The sequence below is a fragment of the Pseudochaenichthys georgianus genome, chromosome 23 (assembly GCF_902827115.2).
Source record: "Pseudochaenichthys georgianus chromosome 23, fPseGeo1.2, whole genome shotgun sequence".
Lineage (NCBI taxonomy): Eukaryota > Metazoa > Chordata > Actinopteri > Perciformes > Channichthyidae > Pseudochaenichthys > Pseudochaenichthys georgianus.
Genome location: NC_047525.1, coordinates 2,430,642 through 2,437,889, shown reverse-complemented (window position 1 = coordinate 2,437,889; position 7,248 = coordinate 2,430,642).

The following is a 7,248-nucleotide window of genomic DNA, read 5'->3' as shown; positions in this document are numbered from 1 at the left end:
GTTTAAAATTGTGTTACAATGTCTAAAGTTACTGATAAGTCACATGTTTCCTGCCTGGCCTTGCCCATGGCATTTGTTTATCATTACCGGGCGGAGCCCCCGAGCCAAACAGCAGCAACCAGCACGTTGCAAAAGTCTCAATAGTAAACTGTGCTGCCGAAACATAATTTCAGCCAATCAGCGGCGTCAAATATTTTGGTCACGAGGGCGCTCACGTTGGAGCCCACGTTGCTTACGTGAGTTGTTGTTTAGACTCAGTGACCAAGGTGACGCAGTAGTTGGATGAGAATGGTGTGCAGGTGGAGTCGGCGGACCTCGGTCCGCATCCAATTCCGTGCAAGAGCTACTCTCCAACCCTTTCGAAAGGAGAAGTTTGGGAGATAAATTGATACTTAAAGACCTTGGACCGGACCAACCCGATTTGTATATATCACAGCAAGCTCGTGAAAAAGACAACGTATCAACAAGGCTTCTCACATGGCTAGCTGGATGCAAACAGGTAAATGCTATCTTTTGTTTCCCATGTTTGCTCTTCAAACAGCCGGGGACAGATACGATCTGTTCAGAAACTAGACAAAAGTTAAACAAGTACAAACCACAGACTGTCTGTGTCATGGAGAATACAGTCGCTGGTTTATTTATGTCTGTATAGGCCGTTGTTGTGAGTGTGGACGGTCGGAGCATATATAACGTTAGCTTAGCCAAGCTGCAGACTTGTCAAAGCATTAATTCATGGTTTTTACTAACCGGTATCAGTATGTTGTTACGTCGGCATCATTTAGAAAGGTGTATTACAATTTAATCACGGTAAAATATGTTCATTTTGTTCTAGTTGTAGCTCCCGAGCCAGCGCGTCTTGTTTGAATGATGCGAGTAAACACAGCTGGCAGCTGCGGTGAAACTCGAGCGACTAGAGCGATGCGAATATTCTCATCGCGTCCGGTCTGAACACAGCATTAAAGCGAGCTCCGCGCTGCACTGGAAACGCGCCATTACATCACCAGAAGTCCTAATTTAAGGGGTCATTTCTCCCCAAAAAAAATGTTTTACTCACTATATCAACAGCCCCACCAAACATATTTTCCACCAGCCGCCACTGTTTGGACTTGTATGTTCGAAGTAGTTCCACTAGGAGGAACTCTTTTTACCTGCCGGCTGCCGCTTTGTTCATCTTTAGTCACATGTGTGAGGGAGAGGGGGGGTGGGGGCGGGGTCGGTGTGTAGCGTGCTGCAGCAGCAGTCTGCACGCAGGCTTCCTCCAAGTTTACAGTAAAACAAACTGGTGGTGTGACCAATGGCCATTTACAATTATTAATACTATTACTATTATTAGCATATATATATTTATATATATTTTGGTTGAAACTAAGCCAGAAAAAAAAAAAATACATAAATAATAAAAAAATATATATAAATAATAAAAAAATATATATAAATAAAATCGATTTTTTTAAAATAATATTCGATTATGGAGACTGTAACGAATATTCGAATAATCGAATAATCGCTGGCATCCCTAATCGAAACGTCAGGCAACCTCCCTATCAACAGCAGTCTGCGGAAACTACATCCCTTTGTCGACAGCACTGGAATACTCAGAGTGGGAGGTCGCATCAAAGAGTCTCAGTTAAGCACAGACGAAACCAACCCCATCATTATTCCAGGCCATCACCATCTAGGAACCCTCATTGTTCGTCATCACCACCATGCTGTGAAACACCAAGGCAGGCATTTTACAGAGGGCGCCGTCAGAGCATATGGAATCTGGATGGTGAGAGCTAAACGAAGCATCAGTAGTCTGCCCTTCAAATGCGTGACCTGCAGAAAACTTTGAGGGAAAACAGAGCACCAACAGATGGCAGATCTGCCTGCAGAGCGGCTACAGGCAGCACCACCCTTTTCCTATGTGGGAGTAGATGTATTCGGGCCTTGGGAGGTGGTCTCTCGTCGTACCAGAGGAGGGCAAGTCAACAGTAAACGCTGGGCAGTGTTGTTTTCATGTATGTGTACACGAGCTGTGCACATCAAAATAGTCAAAGCTATGAGTGCTAGCAGCTTCATTAATGCACTCAGAAGGTTTTTCGCAATCAGAAAGCAAGGATATGTAGTCTTAATGAAAGATGCTCAAGCAAAGAGAAATGACTGGCCCACAGCAGTCGTCACAAAGGCTTATCCGAGCCAGGATGGACTGGTGAGGAAAGTAGACGTGCGAGTGATCAAGGAGGGCAAGCCAAAGGTTTACTACAGACCTGCGACGGAAGTGGTCCTTCTCCTGTCTCCAGAGGACTCTCAAGATTAAAGTAGTTGTAGAAATGTGAGGTCCTGTCTCCAAAACCTCAAGCGGGGAGTGTTGTGTTCCGTGTATAGAGCTGTGTGTTTGTGGGAGCCCCTAGTGGCGAGTGATAATAGCGCAGCTTTATCTACCACAGGAAATAGTCATACAGGAAGTTGTGCCAGTCAGTTGGGAATTTACATGTGGCAGTCCAGTTTGTTAGCTCCACAATCTGGCTTCATCCATCTTCTGGAGACTTGTTAAGCGCATTGTCTTTTTACAATAAAGAATATAAGAATATTCAAGAGCTTCAGTAGTCTCCAATTCAGAATCCCGTCAGAATAACATTTAACAACCTATTAATGTGTTATTAAAAGAAACTCAGCTAACTGACGATATTAACACTTTTTACCGAAACAAAACACAAGTCTAACGCCGAGCGTCTGAATTAGCACTAAGCGAAAGAGTGCTTAGCACATACTTTACGGTACCAATATTTTATACGTCATGCAATCTGCACAAACTAGATATCATATGAAAGCTGATATCCCAGAGATTCCAATGGTATAAGTATCATCACTGTGCCACCAAAACTCACATTAGCGAAAGCCAGCAAAGACAACACACAACTTTACTTTACGGGGCCAAAGAGCAAATACATCTTACCTTTGCTGTTTTCTGATCAAAAGTTGGGTTAAATGGCATTAAAACGCATATAAACGCTGCTGAAGGTTAATCCAATGTCTCTGTGTCACTTTGAAATGATTACTGATAATCCATCATAACATTTATGGCAATAAACTGATCTTTCATTAGAGTGTAACGAAGCTTCCGGTTTTGGGCATGCTTGCTGCGCATCACTCTCATTCACCAATGGTAATGTTTAGATGGATTTAGGTACTCCCCCCTTTCCTACATCCAACTCACAGGTGTATCATTGCTTTGAGAAAAAAAGATTATTAATTTAACCCTTTTAGAAGTGAAGATATAGTCATTTGTTCTGGGCATGTCATTTTCGAGCCTGAGACCTGAAAAACTGGCTTGGGGCTTAACAGGTTCATGGAATGTATGAAAATAAGACATGCCTTCTAATTAATCTAATACATCATCACAAGGGTGGTCCTTAAAATTGAAAGTCGGAAAGTCTAAGCGCCAACCCCCAGAATGCATTCTATTAGTCAAGAAAACTCTCGTGGCTCTCGAGAGTTACATACATTTTTTCTTCAATCTGACAACATTTACACCTCCCTCATCGACCTGGGCTGCCACACCAGCAGCCACGGTGCTGCAAGTGAGGCTAAACTTCAAGGTTGATGAGGGAGGGGTAAATGTTGTCAGATTGAGGAAAAAATGTATGTAACTCTCAGCAGGTGACAGCGTGGATAGACATATCAAGCTACTCTAAGTTGTCCATTAACACCCCTGTCCACCCCCCATCTGCATGTTACTGCTTTGTTCTTTTTCTGTTGGGTTTTCATTGCATGCATGTTTTTGTATGTGTGATTATTCCATCAGGTCATTTTTCTCCTACCATTTTGTCGGAGCAACATATCCTCATACATAATAAATACTGTAAAGCAAGGTGTGTGCAGTAGCTGCATAAATAGTTGATATGCATATTTGAGGTAGTACTGACTGCAGTATGCTCTGAGCCATGTTAATGAATGGGTTGTGTGGGCTGCGGTAATATTGTTTTTACATTGCAAATGTCCAAAGCGACTTACAATAAGTGCATTTGACCAACAAGATACAAACTTGAAGAAAACAGAATCATATAAGTACATCAGGTTTCATAGAGCAAAAACATTTCTAGTGCTACTCAACTGGCTTTAGATAAGCCAGTCCTTTATTAGTATATAAGTGCTTTGTTAGTAATTGTATCGCTCGAAGTGGAGTCGAAAGAGATGAGTTTTCAGTCTGCGTCGGAAGGTGTGTAAGCTATCTGCTGTCCTGATGCCAATGGGGAGCTCATTCCACCATCTTGGAGCCAGGATAGCAAACCCACATGTTTTTGCTGATGGGAACTTGGGTCCCCCGCGCAGTGCGGGTGCAGCGAGCCGTTTGGCTGATGCGGAGTGCACGTGCTGGGGTGTACAGTTTAACGATGTCCTGGATGTAGGAAGGGCCAGATCCATTCGTAGCATGGTACGCAAGTACCATTGTCTTGAAGTGGACTCTAGCAGTTACCGGAAGCCAGTGGAGGGAGCGGAGGAGCGGCGTGGTGTGGGAACATTTAGGAAGGTTGAAGACCAGACGAGCCGCTGCATTCTGGATGAGCTGTAGAGGTCGGATGGCACATGCAGGTAGACCAGCCAGGAGGGAGTTGCAGTAGTCTAGGTGTGAGATGACGAGAGCCTGGACCAGAACCTGCGTCGCTTTCTGGGTCAGGAGGGGACGTATCCTCCTGATGTTGTAAAGCGTGTATCTGCAGCAGCGGGTTGTAGCAGCTATGTTTGCAGTGAAGGACAGGTTGTTTCTGAGGAACTGCACACTGCTAAAGCAGCCTCCCTCTCCTCTGTCCTCATCCTGTTGGACCTGTCTGCTGCATTCGACACAGTGAACCATCAGATCCTCCTTCACACTCTCCAAGAACTTGGAGTTTCAGGCTCTGCACTTTCCCTCCTCACCTCATACCTCAAAGACCGCACCTACAGGGTTACTTGGAGAGGGTCCGAGTCCGACCCTTGTCAATTAACTACAGGGGTCCCTCAGGGCTCTGTTCTTGGTCCCCTCCTCTTCTCCTTGTACACAAACTCGCTCGGATCAGTCATTAGCCCGCATAGTTTTTCATACCACTGCTACGCTGACGACACCCAATTAATTCTGTCCTTTCCCCGCTCAGAGACCCAGGTCGTCGCACACATCTCTGCTTGTCTAGCTGACATCTCTCAGTGGATGTCTGATCATCACCTCAAGCTCAACCTTGACAAGACTGAACTGCTTTTCCTTCCGGGAAAAGATTGTCCCACTCTTGACCTGACTATCAACATCGGCACCTCTGTTGTTTCCCCGACTCAGACTGCAAGGAATCTGGGAGTGACCCTAGATAACAACCTGTCCTTCACTGCAAACATCGCTGCTACAACCCGCTGCTGCAGATACACGCTTTACAACATCAGGAGGATGCGTCCCCAGCTGACCCAGAAAGCCACGCAGCTTCTGGTCCAGGCTCTTGTCATCTCACGCCTAGACTACTGCAACTCCCTCCTGGCTGGTCTACCTGCATGTGCCATCCGACCTCTGCAGCTCATCCAGAATGCAGCGGCTCGTCTGGTCTTCAACCTTCCTAAATGTTCCCACACCACTCCGCTCCTCCGCTCCCTCCACTGGCTTCCGGTATAGTAAGTAAGTCGCTTTGGATAAAAGCGTCAGCTAAATGCAATGTAATGTAATGTTATCTAGGGTCACACCCAGATTCCTTGCAGTCTGAGTCGGGGAAACAACAGAGGGGCCGATGTTGATTGTTAGGTCAAGAGTGGGACAATCTTTTCCCGGAAGGAAAAGCAGTTCAGTCTTGTCATACAGTCTTGTTCATATTATTTCATGAGTGCAGTTTAGGAGTATGGAAATGTAGAATACATTCTACTCATCTTTTGGAGATGTACAGTCAGTGTGTAGTAAAGTGAACATAACTTTTCCTGTATGTAACAAGGAGAGGAAGGTAAATGTGGTCCTGAGAAACACTGATGAATGCAGAGCAGATGCAATGGGTGAGGCTTTGGATAGAGGCTAAAGATGAGGCTATGTTCTGACACCCTATACTTTATTTAAGAGCTTATTGTTAACAGCATGTATCTAAATTGACTGACAATAACACACTACAGGAGCTACAGGATCAAAGCAGGCTAATTAATTTTGACACAACAATAAAACATAGGTTACCAGAAAAGGAGATTTAATTATTTCATGCTGATGTTTGTAACCCAACTGATGCTTCATAATTGATATACATTTATGGTAAATATTTGTATTGATTTTCTCAGTTTTTTAACAAAAGCAAGTGATACAGATTCAGTAAAGATATATACACACATGCTGACAAATAAAAAACTTCATTTCAATCCCACCCACCCACCACCCCTTAACCCATTGAGTTACAGGATACAGAGCCCTTTAACAGTAAAATCAAGCATGAAAACGGGTTAGGGGTGAAAAAGGTGAGAAGGATATTATCCCTCTGGGGGTCCGGAGGCATGTGCCCCCGGAAGAAAAGCATGTTAAAGCATCAATCTGATGCATTTTGAGATGCATTTTTTTGCCAACCTGGAGAGAGCTGGAGAAACTTAACTTCAGCCATGAGTCAAAAATATTATGGCCTCCTTACTAAGTATTATCAGGGATGCAAACTCATCAGGTATGGAAAAGGTGACAAGGACCCGAGCCCCCCGACCCCACAGAATATCGGCTTTAAAATGAGCAATAACAGAGGATTTTAGCAGTCAGAACAACTAAAGCAGCAGTGTTAATAATAACAGAAACGCTAAAGAGTCACATCTAATAGAAATATATAAAAGCATTTATTTTAATTGTGTAGCAGTCAGTTTATAATTTTGGCAGCACTGTTGAGCATGGTGTAAAGTAACTAAATTCATAAACTCAAGTACTATACTTGGGTACAATTTTGAGATACTTGTACTTTATTTAAGTATTTCAATGTTTTGCTACTTTGTTCTTCTTCTCCTCTACAGTTCAGAGGTAAATGGTGTACTTTGACTCCACTACATGTATTAATACCTTTAGTTACTTTACAGATGTGGATGAATGATGTGAAATCTAATCAAGTGTTGAATCAGACTTTAGTTCCACCTGGAGTAAATCCACCAGCTACCCTGCAGTCTACAAAGTCATTCAGACTAGCTGCACCTTTACCAGCTTTGAGAACACTTTCATGATCAATCATTATAAAACATATCATATATATTATTCTGAAATGGACCAATCTGCACAACGACTACTTTTACTGTCGCTACTTTCAC